Source organism: Trachurus trachurus, assembly GCF_905171665.1.
Source record: "Trachurus trachurus genome assembly, chromosome: 14".
Taxonomy (NCBI): domain Eukaryota; kingdom Metazoa; phylum Chordata; class Actinopteri; order Carangiformes; family Carangidae; genus Trachurus; species Trachurus trachurus.
In genome coordinates this window covers 32,219,067-32,236,029 of record NC_139903.1, presented here as the reverse complement: position 1 = coordinate 32,236,029, position 16,963 = coordinate 32,219,067, and the positions used below count along the sequence as shown (strand labels likewise).

Sequence of the window (16,963 nt, the reverse complement as noted above, 5' to 3'; positions counted from 1 at the left end):
ACGAAGTATGTGCGCGTAATTGGCAAACGTAATTTAAATTGGGAAGATACACATTCGCCGCGGCGGCACACGGACGCCGTTGCTCGTAGGGTGAAAGCGTTCATGATGTAGCTTCACCATCCGGGTCTGCATGTATTAGAAGTGGAACGAAGTCGATTTGGTCAACTATGTATTTTTAACGAATTTTTGTACGTTTCCCGTTACCACCGGGGGGCGCTATGAGCGACGTAGGCAAATAATATGTCGGATCGTTCAGGGTCTCGCTATAGATTTTTGTACCAAGTTTGAAGCGTCTACGATCAAGTATGTGGGCATGAGAGCCGTTCGTATTTACATGGCGAGCACCGAAACAGTCGCCAAACTTCGGGGCACGCCAGAGGCCAAGCGCTTTGAGCTACAGACCTGCGGAGCACAAGATAAGCTCAGCTAGGTCTGACGATGTTCTCTACCCAATTTGGAGCCGATCGGGCGTAACCCCTCGGAGGAGTTCGTTTTGCGTAAACAAAGTTTGAAGCAAAATGGCCGACTTCCTGTTTGTTTTCGGATATGTCTGTAAAGCGATTTTTTGTAGATCTGTGGTTGATGAATATATTTACCAAGTTTCGGACAAATCGGTGTCGCAGACCCTCATTCCCTATGCGCGGTCTAGGGGGCGCTGTGGTGCCATTTGGCCACGCCCACATGCGAGACCACCACTGAATCGCAATTTTCGGGCTTCCCCCCCTGCGTCGAAAGTTTCATCCGTTTCTCGGCTTGGGAAAGGGGTCGAAATCGCGTTCAAACGCGGGGAACCATAAAAATAATAATAATAAACATTACAATATCTGGGGTTTTTGCTGCCAGGTCTATGCAGTACTTGGTTACTTGCTTGCTTACTTGTTGTTACTCGTCGGCTGGCACGTTGACTAATGTGCATGTCGAATTACAATAGGGTCCTCCCTGGGACGTTGTCACAGGCTCGGGCCCTAATTAAAGCCGCAAGCGGCTATGACGGGCCCTCGTTCCACGCCACTCGGCGTCCCCGCTACCCCCGGGCCGCTCTTCGAAACCCCCGCGCGCAACCGGACGTGGGCGGCTGCGTCGAGGGCGGTCCCCTCGTCGAACACGTGAAGTTTCGAGCAAATCGGACAACGTACGATGGAGTTACGGCAGGTTTACGGTTCGTCCAGCAGGGGGTGGTAACGGGATGTGGGCCGTTGTGTTTGTGGTCGCTCCCTCATCAAACACGTGAAATTTCGAGCAAATCGGACAATGTACGATTGAGTTACGGCAAGTTTACAGTTCGTCCACCAGGGGGCAGTAACGGGATGTGGGTCGTTGCGTTCAGGGTCGTGACCTCATCACACATGCTAAGTTTCGAGCAAATCGGACAATGTCGATGTAAAATATGGCATTTCCTGTGTCCACAAGGGGGCGACTTGAGCGAGCTTGCGTACGATCAAATGGAGGCGTAGAGGGAGGGTGTCTGATCACGTACATAAATTTTGAAGCAGTTCGGACAAAGTACATGGGAGATAGAGCAGCTTGTGTATGCATGGCGAGGCATCAGAAATGGCGGCGGCCACAGTGGCCACGCCCTTTGACCTACCGACCTGCAGAGCACAAGCTGTAATCAGGGCGGTCTGAGGATGATGTGTAGCGAATATGAAGCCGATCGGGCGAAACCCCTAGGAGGAGTTCGTTTCTGATGGACCGCAATACGTGGCGCCGCCACATGGGGGCAATTAGCCGTATCCTCAAAGCGTACGTAATGTAGCTTCACCGACTTGTTTCACATGTATCAGAAGTGGAACGAAGTTGCTGGGGTGAACTATGTACAATTAATTCATGTTAGCGTAATCAGTGTCGACTTCCTGTTACCACCGGGGGGCGCTATGAGTAACGTGGGAAGTTAATACGTCAGATTGTTCAGGAAGGACCCATCATCATGTCCACCAAGTTTGAAGCGGCTACGATCAAGTATGTCGGCGTGAGAGCCGTTCGAAGTGAAACGGCGCCGAACACGAACAGTCGCCAAAATATCTTGCATCATAGCAGCCACGCCCTTTGACCTACAGACGCGCGGAGCACAAGATAAGATCAGCATGGCATCTCGATGGTCCATAGCCAATTTGAAGTCAATCGGACGAAATCTCTAGGAGGAGTTCGTCCAATTACGTCAAAATTTCAATCCAAAATGGTCGACTTCCGGTTGGGTTTAGGGCGTGGCTCCAAGAGGATTTTTTGTGTGTCTCCCCATGTTCTATAACCTCACCAAATTTCATGCATGTAGGTGCAACGGTGTCATGGGGCTCATCGATACAAAATTTCTAGGGGGCGCTATTTAGCCATTTTGGCACGGCCATTTTTAGCGACGTTATCAAAGTCTAACTTTTTGGCGACCCGATGTTCATGCCAAAAATTGTTCGAATTTGAGCACGTTCAGGGGGGCGTAGATGCGTTTGAAATTGGGTAAGAATAATTAAAATAATAATAAACATTACAATATCTGGGATATTTTGCGCCAGGTCTATGCAGTACTTGGTTACTTGCTTGCTTACTTGTTGTTACTCGTCGGCTGGCACGTTGACTAATGTGCATGTCGAATTACAATAGGGTCCTCCCTGTGACGTTGTCACTGGCTCGGGCCCTAATTAAAGCCGCAAGCGGCTATGACGGGCCCTCGTTCCACGCCACTCGGCGTCCCCGCTACCCCCGGGCCGCTCTTCGAAACCCCCGCGCGCAACTGGACGTGGGCGGCTGCGTCGAGGGCGGTCCCCTCGTCGAACACGTGAAGTCTCGAGCAAATCGGACAACGTACGATGGAGTTACGGCAGGTTTACGGTTCGTCCACCAGGGGGTGGTAACGGGATGTGGGCCGTTGTGTTTGGGGTCGTGACCTCATCACACATGTGAAGTTTCGAGCTGATCGGACAATGTCGATGCAAAACACGACATTTCCTGTGTCCACAAGGGGGCGTCTTGAGCGAGCTAGCGTACGATCAAATGGAGGCGTAGAAGGCGGGCCTCTGATCATGTACTGAAATTTTGAAGTGACTACGATCAAGTATGTGGGCGTGGAAGGCAAACGTAATAGCATGGCGACTAAACGAGCAGTTGGCCAACTTTGTCGCCCCCTAGCAGCCACGCCGTTTGACGTAGAGAAAAGCTTTTAATAGTGTTTGACCAGCTTGGTCTCCTGATGATCTGTAGCGAATATGAAGTCAATCGGGCAAAATCCGTGGGAGGTGGCAGTTCACGATGGAGCGCTATTCCTGTCGCCTCCACAAGGGGGCCATTAGCCGTAGCGTCATAGCGTTCGTGAAATACTTTCACCAACTTGTTCGGCATGTTTTAGAAGTGGAATGAAGTTGATAGGGTCAACGATGTATTTTTAATGAATTTTAGCGCACTTCCTGTTACCACCGGGGGGCGCTATGAGTGACGTAGGAAAATAATATGTCGGATCGTTCAGGGTCACGCCCTCATCATGTGCACCAAGTTTGAAGCAGCTGCGATCAAATCTGTGGGCGTGATAGCATTTAAACCTTTTTAGCTGACTCGTGGGACTTGGCCGTGCCCTAGCAGCCACGCCCTTTGAGCTACACGCCTGCGGAGCACAAGCCGTAATCAGCTCGGTCTGGAGATGTTCTCTACCCAATTTGAAGTCAATCGGGCGAACTCCCTCGGACGAGTTCGTTTTGCGCCAAAGAAATGCTAACCAAAATGGCCGACTTCCTGTTGGGTTTAGGGCGTGGCTGCGATTCAATTTTTTGTATGTTTGGGTATGATACACGTGTGTGTCGAGTTTCGTATGTGTACGACAAAGTAAGCGAAATTTGTCTATGGAGAATTTCGGAAAAATTTCAAGGGGGCGCTATTGAGGCATTTAGCCACGCCCATGGGAAACGACTCTATCCGCTGAAAGAGCTCGCCATTCTTGACCCGTGGATGAAATTTCGTGAGGACACGACTTCGTTAAAGCCACGAAAATGGCAAACGTAATTGTACGATAAAAAATCGCCAGTCGCCGCGGCGGCACGCGGACGCCCTTCGTCATATCTTCACAGCGTTCATAATGTAGCTTCAGCAACTGGTTCTGCATGTATTAGAAGTGGAATGAAGTTGATCGGGTGAAGTATGGATTTTTAATGAATTTTTGCGTACTTCCTGTTACCACCGGGGGGCGCTATGAGCCAGGCAGGAAGTCGATACATCAAAACGTTCAGGGCGGAGCCAACGTCATGTCCTTTGAATTTCGAGTGGCTAAGACGAAGTATGTGCGCGTGAACGGCAAACGTAATTTAAATTGGGAAGATACACATTCGCCGCGGCGGCACACGGACGCCGTTGCTCGTAGGGTCAAAGCGTTAATGATGTAGCTTCACCATCCGGGTCTGCATGTATTAGAAGTGGAACGAAGTCGATTTGGTCAACTACGTATTTTTAACAAATTTTTGTACGTTTCCTGTTACCACCGGGGGGCGCTATGAGCGACGTAGGCAAATAATATGTCGGATCGTTCAGGGTCTCGCCATAGATTTTTGCACCAAGTTTGAAGCGTCTACGATCAAGTATGTGGGCATGAGAGCCGTTCGTATTTACATGGCGAGCACCGAAACAGTCGCCAAACTTCGGGGCACGCCAGAGGCCAAGCGCTTTGAGCTACAGACCTGCGGAGCACAAGATAAGCTCAGCTAGGTCTGACGATGTTGTGAACCCAATTTGGAGCCGATCGGGCGTAACCCCTCGGACGAGTTCGTTTTGCGAAAACCAACTTTGAAGCAAAATGGCCGACTTCCTGTTGGGTTTTGGGCTTCGCCATAAGAGGATTTTTTGTTCATCTCGCATTGATGAATATGTCTGCCGACTTTGGTCCGCTTTCGTTAACGTCATTTTTTTCCCTATGGGTTTTTGAAAAGTTTGTAGGGGGCGCTATTTTGCCATTTGGCCACGCCCACATGCGAAACCACCACTCAACGCTAAGTTGCCACAGGTCCCACATGCGTCTAAAATTTCGTCCGTTTCCCGGCTTGGGAAAGGGGTCGAAATGGCGTCCGAAGTGGGAGAATAATAATAATAATTAAAGCCGCAAGCGGCTATGACGGGCCCTCGTTCCACGCCACTCGGCGTCTCGCTCCCACGACCCCCCGGTCCCCGCCACCCCCGGGGCGCTCTTCGAAACCCCCGCGCGCCATCGGACGTCGGCAGCTAGTAGAGGGTCGTTCCCTCATCAAACACGTGAAATTTCGAGAAAATTGGACAATGTACGATGGAGTTACGGCAAGTTTACAGTTCGTCCACCAGGGGGCAGTAACGGGATGTGGGTCGTTGCGTTCAGGGTCGTGACCTCATCACACATGTGAAGTTTCGAGCAAATCGGACAATGTCGATGTAAAATATGGCATTTCCTGTGTCCACAAGGGGGCGACTTGAGCGAGGTTGCGTACGATCAAATGGAGGTGTAGAGGGCGGGTGTCTGATCACGTACATAAATTTTGAAGCAGTTCGGACGAAGTACATGGGAGATAGAGCAGCCCGTGTATGCATGGCGAGGCATCAGAAATGGCGGCGGCCACAGTGGCCACGCCCTTTGACCTACCGACCTGCAGAGCACAAGCTGTAATCAGGGCGGTCTGAGGATGATGTGTAGCGAATATGAAGCCGATCGGGCGAAACCCCTAGGAGGAGTTCGTTTCTGATGGACCGCAATACGTGGCGCCGCCACACGGGGGCAATTAGCCGTAGCCTCAAAGCGTACGTAATGTAGCTTCACCGATTTGTTTCACATGTATCAGAAGTGGAACGAAGTTGCTGGGGTGAACTATGTACGATTAATTCATGTTAGCGTAATCTGTGTTGACTTCCTGTTACCACCGGGGGGCGCTATGAGTAACGTGGAAAGTTAATATGTCAGATTGTTCAGGAAGGACCCATCATCATGTCCACCAAGTTTGAAGCGGCTACGATCAAGTATGTCGGCGTGAGAGCCGTTTGAAGTGAAACGGCGCCGAACACGAACAGTCGCCAAAATGTCTTGCATCATAGCAGCCACGCCCTTTGACCTACAGACACGCGGAGCACAAGATAAGGTCAGCATGGCGTCTCGATGGTCCATAGCCAATTTGAAGTCAATCGGACGAAATCTCTAGGAGGAGTTCGTCCAAATACGTCAAAATTTCAATCCAAAATGGCCGACTTCCGGTTGGGTTTAGGGCGTGGCTTCAAGAGGATTTTTTGTGTGTCTCCCCATGTTCTATAACCCCACGAAATTTCATGCATGTAGGTGAAACTGAGAAGTGGGGCTCGCCGTTTAAAATTTTCTAGGGGGCGCTATTTTGCCATTTGGCCCCGCCCATTTTTAACGACTTTAAAATATGTAAATTTTTGCCCGTCTCAATGGGCATGCCAAATATCGTTCGTTTTACGGCATGTTCAGGCCTCCAAAAAGGCGATTCACTATTGACGAGAATAATAATAATAAAAAGAAACATTACAATATCTGGGATATTTTGCGCCAGGTCTATGCAGTACTTGGTTACTTGCTTGCTTACTTGTTGTTACTCGTCGGCTGGCACGTTGACTAATGTGCATGTCGAATTACAATAGGGTCCTCCCTGTGACGTTGTCACTGGCTCGGGCCCTAATTAAAGCCGCAAGCGGCGATGGCGGCCCTCGCTGCCCATGCCACCGCGGGGCCTGAGGCACGCTGTGGCGCGGAGCAGAAATGGAGAAAAAACCTGGAAGGAGGCCAAAAATGCAATGTTTCGTTCATCCACCAGGGGGCAGTCACTGCATGTGGTCTGGTGCGTTCAGGGGCCGCCCCTCATCACTCGTGTGAAGTTTGGAGTGAATCGGACAAAGCATGAGGGAGTTATGAGCAGTTAAAGGTTCGTCCACCAGGGGGCAGTAATGGGATGCGTGCAGGTTTGTTCAGGGTCAGTCCCTCATCACACATGTGAAGTTTCGTGGAAATCGGACAAAGCATGAGGGAGTTATGAGCAGTTAAAGGTTCGTCCACTAGGGGGCAGTAATGGGTTGCGTGCAGGTGTGTTCAGGGTCAGCCCCTAATCACACATGTGAAGTTTCGTGGAAATCGGACAAAGTTGATGCAAAAAATGGCACTTCCGGTTTCCACTAGGGGGCCACATGAGCGACACCCCTATCAGATGGAAGAGGTCTCCACCCTGGACCTGTCTGTCAATTTTCATGATGATACGAGTTCATTAAAGCCATCAAAAAGCCAAACGTATTTTCATGGCGAGGAATTGATGGTAGCCACGCCCCCACAGGGACGCCATTACTCGTAGCTTCACAGTCTTCATAATGTAGCTTCACCAACTGGTTCTGCATGTTTTAGAAGTGGAATGAAGTTGATGGGGTCAACTATGTATTTTTAATGAATTTTAGTTCACTTCCTGTTACCACCGGGGGGCGCTATGAGCGACGTAGGCAAATAATATGTCGGATCGTTCAGGGTCTCGCCATAGATTTTTGCACCAAGTTTGAAGCGTCTACGATCAAGTATGTGGGCATGAGAGCCAATCGTATTTACATGGCGAGCACCGAAACAGTCGCCAAACTTGGGGGCACGCCAGAGGCCAACCCCTTTGAGCTACAGACCTGCGGAGCACAAGATAAGCTCAGCTAGGTCTGACGATGTTGTCTATCAAATTTGGAGCGTGTCGGGCGAATCGTTTCGGACGAGTTAATTTGGCGCCAAAAACGACCAATTCAAAATGGCCGACTTCCTGTTGACATTTCACCATGACATTAAGAGGCTTTTTTGTATATCTGGGTATGGTACATATGTGTACCGAATTTCGTCCGTCTACGCCAAAGTGACCCGAATTCCCTATGGGCTTTTTTGAACTTTGTAGGGGGCGCTATTTCGCCATTTCGCGTCGGACATGCGCGAGCAGCACAAAATATCGAATTTCGGAAGAAGCCGGACGTCCGGCAAAAAGTTCACGCATTTTCGAGTTGGGGAAAGGGGCCAAATTGGGGTTTGAAGGCGGAGAAGAATAATAATAATAATTAAAGCCGCAAGCGGCTATGACGGGCCCTCGTTCCACGCCACTCGGCGTCCCCGCTACCCCCGGGCCGCTCTTCGAAACCCCCGCGCGCAACCGGACGTGGGCGGCTGCGTCGAGGGTGGTCCCCTTGTCGAACACGTGAAGTTTCGAGCAAATCGGACAACGTACGATGGAGTTACGGCAGGTTTACGGTTCGTCCACCAGGGGGTGGTAACGGGATGTGGGCCGTTGTGTTTGGGGTCGTGACCTCATCACACATGTGAAGTTTCGAGCTGATCGGACAATGTCGATGCAAAACACGACATTTCCTGGGTCCACAAGGGGGCGTCTTGAGCGAGCTAGCGTACGATCAAATGCAGGCGTAGAGGGCGGGCCTCTGATCATGTACTGAAATTTTGAAGTGACTACGATCAAGTATGTGGGCGTGGAAGGCAAACGTAATAGCATGGCGACTAAACGAGCTGTTGGCCAACTTTGTCGCCCCCTAGCAGCCACGACGTTTGACGTAGAGAAAAGCTTTTAATAGTGTTTGACCAGCTTGGTCTCCTGATGATCTGTAGCGAATATGAAGTCAATCGGGCAAAAGCCGTGGGAGGTGGCAGTTCACGATGGAGCGCTATTCCTGTCGCCTCCACAAGGGGGCCATTAGCCGTAGCGTCATAGCGTTCATGAAATACTTTCACCAACTTGTTTGGCATGTTTTAGAAGTGGAATGAAGTTGATGGGGTCAACGATGTATTTTTAATGAATTTTAGCGCACTTCCTGTTACCACCGGGGGGCGCTATGAGTGACGTAGGAAAATAATATGTCGGATCGTTCAGGGTCACGCCCTCATCATGTGCACCAAGTTTGAAGCAGCTGCGATCAAATCTGTGGGCGTGATAGCATTTAAACCTTTTTAGCTGACTCGCGGGACTTGGCCGTGCCCTAGCAGCCACGCCCTTTGAGCTACAGACCTGCGGAGCACAAGCCGTAATCAGCTTGGTCTGGAGATGTTCTCTACCCAATTTGAAGTCAATCGGGCGAACTCCCTCGGACGAGTTCGTTTTGCGTCAAGGAAATGCTAACCAAAATGGCCGACTTCCTGTTGGGTTTAGGGCGTGGCTCCAATTCAATTTTTTGTATGTTTGGGTATGATACATGTGTGTGTCGAGTTTCGTATGTGTACGACAAAGTAAGCGAAATTTGTCTATGGAGAATTTCGGGAAAACTTCAAGGGGGCGCTATTGAGGCATTTAGCCACGCCCATGGGAAACGACTCTATCCCCTGAAAGAGCTCGCCATTCTTGACCTGTGGATGAAATTTTGTGAGGACACGACTTCGTTAAAGCCACGAAAAAGGCAAACGTAATTGTACGATAAAAAATCGCCAGTCGCCGCGGCGTCACACGGACGCCGTTCGTCGTATCTTCACAGCGTTCATAATGTAGCTTCAGCAACTGGTTCTGCATGTATTAGAAGTGGAATGAAGTTGATGGGGTGAAGTATGGATTTTTAATGAATTTTTGCGTACTTCCTGTTACCACCGGGGGGCGCTATGAGCCAGGCAGGAAGTCGATACATCAAAACGTTCAGGGAGGAGCCAACGTCATGTCCTTTGAATTTCAAGAGGCTACGACGAAGTATGTGCGCGTATTTGGCAAACGTAATTTAAATTGGGAAGATACACATTCGCCGCGGCGGCACACGGACGCCGTTGCTCGTAGGGTCAAAGCGTTCATGATGTAGCTTCACCATCCGGGTCTGCATGTACTAGAAGTGGAACAAAGTCGATTTGGTCAACTACGTATTTTTAACGAATTTTTGTACGTTTCCTGTTACCACCGGGGGGCGCTATGAGCGACGTAGGCAAATAATATGTCGGATCGTTCAGGGTCTCGCCATAGATTTTTGCACCAAGTTTGAAGCGTCTACGATCAAGTATGTGGGCATGAGAGCCTTTCGTATTGACATGGCGAGCACCGAAACAGTCGCCAAACTTCGGGGCACGCCAGAGGCCAAGCGCTTTGAGCTACAGACCTGCGGAGCACAAGATAAGCTCAGCTAGGTCTGACGATGTTCTCTACCCAATTTGGAGCCGATCGGGCGTAACCCCTAGGAGGAGTTCGTTTTGCGTAAACGAAATTTGAACCAAAATGGCTGACTTCCTGTTGGGTTTCGGGCTTCGCTATAAGAGGATTTTGTGTTCATCTCGCATTGATAAATATGTGTGGCGATTTTGGTCCACTTTTATGAACGTCATTTTTTTCCCTATGGGTTTTTGACAAATTTGTAGGGGGCGCTATTTTGCCATTTGGCCACGCCCACATGCGAGACCACCACTCAACGCTAAGTTGCCACAGGCCCCACGTGCGTGCAAAATATCGTCCGTTTCTCGGCTTGGGAAAGGGGTCGAAATGGCGTTCGAAGTGGCATAATAATAAGAAAAATAAACATTACAATATCTGGGGTTTTTGCTGCCAGGTCTATGCAGTACTTGGTTACTTGCTTGCTTACTTGTTGTTACTCGTCGGCTGGCACGTTGACTAATGTGCATGTCGAATTACAATAGGGTCCTCCCTGTGACGTTGTCACTGGCTCGGGCCCTAATAATTAAAGCCGCAAGCGGCTATGACGGGCCCTCGCTCCACGCCACTCGGCGTCCCGCTCCCACGACCCCCCGGTCCCCGCTTCCCCCGGGGCGCTCTTCGAAACCCCCGCGCGCCACCGGACGTGGGCGGCTGCGTCGAGGGCGGTCCCCTCATCGAACACGTGAAGTTTCGAGCAAATCGGACAATGTACGATGGAGTTACGGCAAGTTTACGGTTCGTCCACCAGGGGGCAGTAACGGGATGTGGGCCGTTGCGTTCGGGGTCGTTGCCTCATCACACATGTGAAGTTTCGAGCAAATCGGACAATGTACGATGGAGTTACGGCAAGTTTACGGTTCGTCCACCAGGGGGCAGTAACGGGATGTGGGCCGTTGCGTTCGGGGTCGTTACCTCATCACACATGTGAAGTTTCGAGCACATCGGACAATGTCGATGCAAAATATGTCATTTCCTGTTACCACCGGGGGGCGCTATGAGTGACGTATGAAAGTAATATGTCGGATCGTTCAGGGTCACGTCATCATCATGTGCACCAAGTTTGAAGCCGCTGCGATCAAATCTGTGGGCGCGATAGCATTTAAACCTTTTTAGCTGAATCGCGGAACTTGGCCGTGCGCTAGCAGCCACGCCCTTTGACCTACAGACCTGCGGAGCACAAGCCGTAAGCAGCTTGGTCTGGAGATGTTCTGTACCCAATTTGAAGTGAATCGGGCGAACTCCCTCGGAGGAGTTCGTTTTGCGTCAACGAAATGCTAACCAAAATGGCCGACTTCCTGTTGGGTTTAGGTCGTGGCTCCAATTCAATTTTTTGTATGTTTGGGTATGATACATGTGTGTGTCGAGTTTCGTATGTGTACTGCAAAGTAAGCGAAATTTGTCTATGGAGAATTTCGGAAAAACTTCAAGGGGGCGCTATAGAGGCATTTTGCCACGCCCATGGGAAACGACTCTATCGGCTGAAAGAGCTCGCCATTCTTGACCTGCGGATGAAATTTCGTGAGGACACGACTTCGTTAAAGCCACGAAAAAGGCAAACGTAATTGTACGATAAAAAATCGTCAGTCGCCGCGGCGGCACACGGACGCCGTTCGTCGTATCTTCACAGCGTTCATAATGTAGCTTCAGCAACTGCTTCTGCATGTATTAGAAGTGGAATGAAGTTGATCGGGTGAAGTATGGATTTTTGATGAATTTTTGCGTACTTCCTGTTACCACCGGGGGACGCTATGAGCCAGGCAGGAAGTCGATACATCAAAACGTTCAGGGAGGAGCCATCGTCATGTCCTTTGAATTTCAAGTGGCTACGACGAAGTATGTGCGCGTAATTGGCAAACGTAATTTAAATTGGGAAGATACACATTCGCCGCGGCGGCACACGGACGCCGTTGCTCGTAGGGTCAAAGTGTTCATGATGTAGCTTCACCATCCGGGTCTGCATGTATTAGAAGTGGAACGAAGTCGATTTGGTCAACTACGTATTTTTAACGAATTTTTGTACGTTTCCTGTTACCACCGGGGGGCGCTATGAGCGACGTAGGCAAATAATATGTCGGATCGTTCAGGGTCTCGCCATAGATTTTTTCACCAAGTTTGAAGCGTCTACGTTCAAGTATGTGGGCATGAGAGCCGTTCGTATTTACATGGCGAGCACCGAAACAGTCGCCAAACTTCGGGGCATGCCAGAGGCCAACCCCTTTGAGCTACAGACCTGCGGAGTACAAGTTAAGCTCAGCTAGGTCTGACGATGTTCTCTTCCCAATTTGGAGCCGATCGGGCGTAACCCCTAGGAGGAGTTCGTTTTGCGTTTACAAATTTTGAAGTAAAATGGCCGACTTCCTGTTGGGTTTCGGGCTTCGCTATAGGAGGATTTTGTGTTCAGCTTCCATTGATGAACATGTGTGGCGATTTTGGTCCGCTTTCGTTAACGTCGTTTTTTTCCCTATGGGTTTTTGGGAAAATTGTAGGGGGCGCTATTTAGCCATTTGGCCCCGCCCAAATGCGACACTGGCATCATACGTCAATTTTCGCGAAGCCCCACGAGGCTACAAAGTTTCGTTCGTTTCTCGGCTTGGCAAAGGGGTCAAAATGGCAATTGAATCGTCGGAAGAATAATAATAATAATAATAATAATAATAAAAAGAAACATTACAATATCTGGAGTTTTCGCTGCCAGGTCTATGCAGTACTTGGTTACTTGCTTGCTTACTTGTTGTTACTCGTCGGCTGGCACGTTGACTAATGTGCATGTCGAATTACAATAGGGTCCTCCCTGGGACGTTGTCACAGGCTCGGGCCCTAATTAAAGCCGCAAGCGGCTATGACGGGCCCTCGCTCCACGCCACTCGGCGTCCCGCTTCCACGCTGCCTCAGACTCTTCTCCCCCTGTGGTGGTGTTGCCATCCAGGGTGTTTTAGCAGTCTTTACAGGTCCATTATGCTATGGTCCCTCATCAAGAACTGAATTTGTTGTAGTGGCAGATTAATATCGTGTACTCTGTCTTTCTTGAATCTGGAGTTGGGTGGGATAGTCATGCCTTCACTCTCAATGTGTCAATGTCTCTCAAAAAGCAATGCCACTTATAAACAAAGTTGACTATAGCCACTAATCAATTATTTATTAATTGTAATGAACTCAAATTCAAACAACTGGTGGATTTCAAAACTTCACAAAATTAACAACCACTTGCTGCCTGACTGTATTCAGAAAATTTTTAATCTAAGACAAAGCCATTACAATCTCAAATGGGTATGTATATTTAGAAAGTTAAAAACCAGAACCAACAACAAATTACAATGCATTACGGTAACAGCTGTTAATTTATGGAACAAATTGGAGAATGACTTAAAAACATGTAATACCATAATCTTATTCAAAAAAGTATTTGAAAACAGGATGATCAATTCATATAAGTTTGAGTAATGAGTGGTGACACGTGCTATGCTGCTGCTATTTTTGTCCTGTTTTCTTTATGTTTGATTGTCTTCTTTTTCCCCCTTTTCTTTTGAGGAGGAAGGAAGTAGGGGAGGTAGAAGGGAAAGGAGAGGAGAAAGGAAGGGAAAGGAAAGGAAGGAGAAAGGGAAATCAAATCAAGCAGCTTCACTCTTTTCACTGTTTTGTGATTGCTTATTTCTTTTATTAATAAATAACAAATTGTACATTTTAAATGTTTTTTTTGTTTTTTTTAATTAATCAGAGTTGTAACAGTATAGGCGTAATAAGCTATTCTTCAGCCTGTGGCTTTTCGGTCCAAATTTTCTTTTTACGTTTACTTATTGTTTATTCTGAATGATGTTTTTCTTTATTTACTTTTTTCTTTCTGGTTTGTTATTTTCCTTTTAATGACATGTATTGACTGAAATAAACCAAACTAAACTAAACTAAACTAATGTCAGGCTCTTAGGTCACTGTGAAGTCACCACCTTGGAAATCAGTAGAGGTGGCAAATTAAAATGAAAATTATTGACAGGCCAAAGACATTCACATGGACTACTGTTTTATATACACTCCTCAATAAAATAAAGGTAACATTTAAACAACACATCTTAGATCTCAATATTCCAGTTTAAATTCGTTATTAAATGTATAGTAGTGTGTTGAGAACATAGACTAAAAAAAAAAAAGGAGAGAGAGTTGAGAACATATAATCATGAGAAAATGATGATAAAAATGTTTATGCTAACCCCTGGGCTTGAACCGAGGATCTCCATGTGAAAGTCATGTGCTCTACTGAATGAGCTATGAAAAATTGGAACCTGTGCTACATTTTCACGTGGCACAGTGTGAGTTGTTGAAAATCCAGTAAAATTCTGTCAGCACCTCTGTACATTAAATGTCTTGGGCTACTGTTTGATTTGAAATAGATATAGCTGAAGAAATCAGTAGAGGTGGCAAATTAAATATACACTCCTCAATAAAATAAAGGGAACATTTAAACAACACATCTTAGATCTCAATTAATGAAATACTGCAGTTTAAATTCGTTATTAAATGTATAGTAGTGTGTGGAGAACATAGATTGTAAAAAAAAAAAAAGAGAGTTGACAACATTTATTTACGTACGCATTAACGTTTATTTTTGGAGCAGTGTATAATCATGATAAAATGAATAAAGAAATATTATGGTTTTGACTTGGATTCGAACCCAGGTTGACTGCGTGAAAGGCAAGCGTGCTACCGATTAAGCCACGGAACAGCACGGCAACAATGATGGCTTAAAAACATGTAATACCATAATCTTATTCAAAAAAGTACTTGAAAACAGGATGATCAATTCATATAAGTTTGAGTAATGAGTGGTGACACGTGCTATGCTGCTGCTATTTTTGTCCTGTTTTCTTTATGTTTGATTGTCTTCTTTTTCCCCCTTTTCTTTTGAGGAGGAAGGAAGTAGGGGAGGAAGAAGGGAAAGGAGAGGAGAAAGGAAGGGAAAGGAAAGGAAGGAGAAAGGGAAATCAAATCAAGCAGCTTCACTCTTTTCACTGTTTTGTGATTGCTTATTTCTTTTATTAATAAATAACAAATTGTACATTTTAAATGTTTTTTTTGTTTTTTTTAATTAATCAGAGTTGTAACAGTATAGGCGTAATAAGCTATTCTTCAGCCTATGCCTTTTCGGTCCAAATTTTCTTTTTACGTTTACTTATTGTTTATTCTGAATGATGTTTTTCTTTATTTACTTTTTTCTTTCTGGTTTGTTATTTTCCTTTTAATGACATGTATTGACTGAAATAAACCAAACTAAACTAAACTAAACTAATGTCAGGCTCTTAGGTCACTGTGAAGTCACCACCTTGGAAATCAGTAGAAATGAATAAAGAAATATTATGGTTTTGACTTGGATTCGAACCCAGGTTGACTGTGTGAAAGGCAAGCACGCTACCGATTAAGCCACGGAACAGCACGGCAACAATGATGGCTTAAAAACATGTAATACCATAATCTTATTCAAAAAAGTACTTGAAAACAGGATGATCAATTCATATAAGTTTGAGTAATGAGTGGTGACACGTGCTATGCTGCTGCTATTTTTGTCCTGTTTTCTTTATGTTTGATTGTCTTCTTTTTCCCCCTTTTCTTTTGAGGAGGAAGGAAGTAGGGGAGGAAGAAGGGAAAGGAGAGGAGAAAGGAAGGGAAAGGAAAGGAAGGAGAAAGGGAAATCAAATCAAGCAGCTTCACTCTTTTCACTGTTTTGTGATTGCTTATTTCTTTTATTAATAAATAACAAATTGTACATTTTAAATGTTTTTTTTGTTTTTTTTAATTAATCAGAGTTGTAACAGTATAGGCGTAATAAGCTATTCTTCAGCCTATGCCTTTTCGGTCCAAATTTTCTTTTTACGTTTACTTATTGTTTATTCTGAATGATGTTTTTCTTTATTTACTTTTTTCTTTCTGGTTTGTTATTTTCCTTTTAATGACATGTATTGACTGAAATAAACCAAACTAAACTAAACTAAACTAATGTCAGGCTCTTAGGTCACTGTGAAGTCACCACCTTGGAAATCAGTAGAAATGAATAAAGAAATATTATGGTTTTGACTTGGATTCGAACCCAGGTTGACTGTGTGAAAGGCAAGCGCGCTACCGATTAAGCCACGGAACAGCACGGCAACAATGATGGCTTAAAAACATGTAATACCATAATCTTATTCAAAAAAGTACTTGAAAACAGGATGATCAATTCATATAAGTTTGAGTAATGAGTGGTGACACGTGCTATGCTGCTGCTATTTTTGTCCTGTTTTCTTTATGTTTGATTGTCTTCTTTTTCCCCCTTTTCTTTTGAGGAGGAAGGAAGTAGGGGAGGAAGAAGGGAAAGGAGAGGAGAAAGGAAGGGAAAGGAAAGGAAGGAGAAAGGGAAATCAAATCAAGCAGCTTCACTCTTTTCACTGTTTTGTGATTGCTTATTTCTTTTATTAATAAATAACAAATTGTACATTTTAAATGTTTTTTTTTGTTTTTTTTAATTAATCAGAGTTGTAACAGTATAGGCGTAATAAGCTATTCTTCAGCCTATGCCTTTTCGGTCCAAATTTTCTTTTTACGTTTACTTATTGTTTATTCTGAATGATGTTTTTCTTTATTTACTTTTTTCTTTCTGGTTTGTTATTTTCCTTTTAATGACATGTATTGACTGAAATAAACCAAACTAAACTAAACTAAACTAATGTCAGGCTCTTAGGTCACTGTGAAGTCACCACCTTGGAAATCAGTAGAAATGAATAAAGAAATATTATGGTTTTGACTTGGATTCGAACCCAGGTTGACTGCGTGAAAGACAAGCGCGCTACCGATTAAGCCACGGAACAGCACGGTAACAGTGATGGCTTTTTGTCACCAGGTTGAAACACATAACA

General features: G+C 46.2%; 1 protein-coding gene across 1 annotated transcript in view; it reads left to right on the top strand.

Annotated features, from left to right (window-relative positions):
• The window catches only part of LOC310996604 (protein NLRC3-like), a gene marked incomplete at its 5' end in the record, with an annotated part of 229,073 nt that overhangs the window by 58,672 nt on the left and 153,438 nt on the right, over window positions 1-16,963 (top strand). The gene's annotated exons all lie outside the window — the stretch shown is intronic.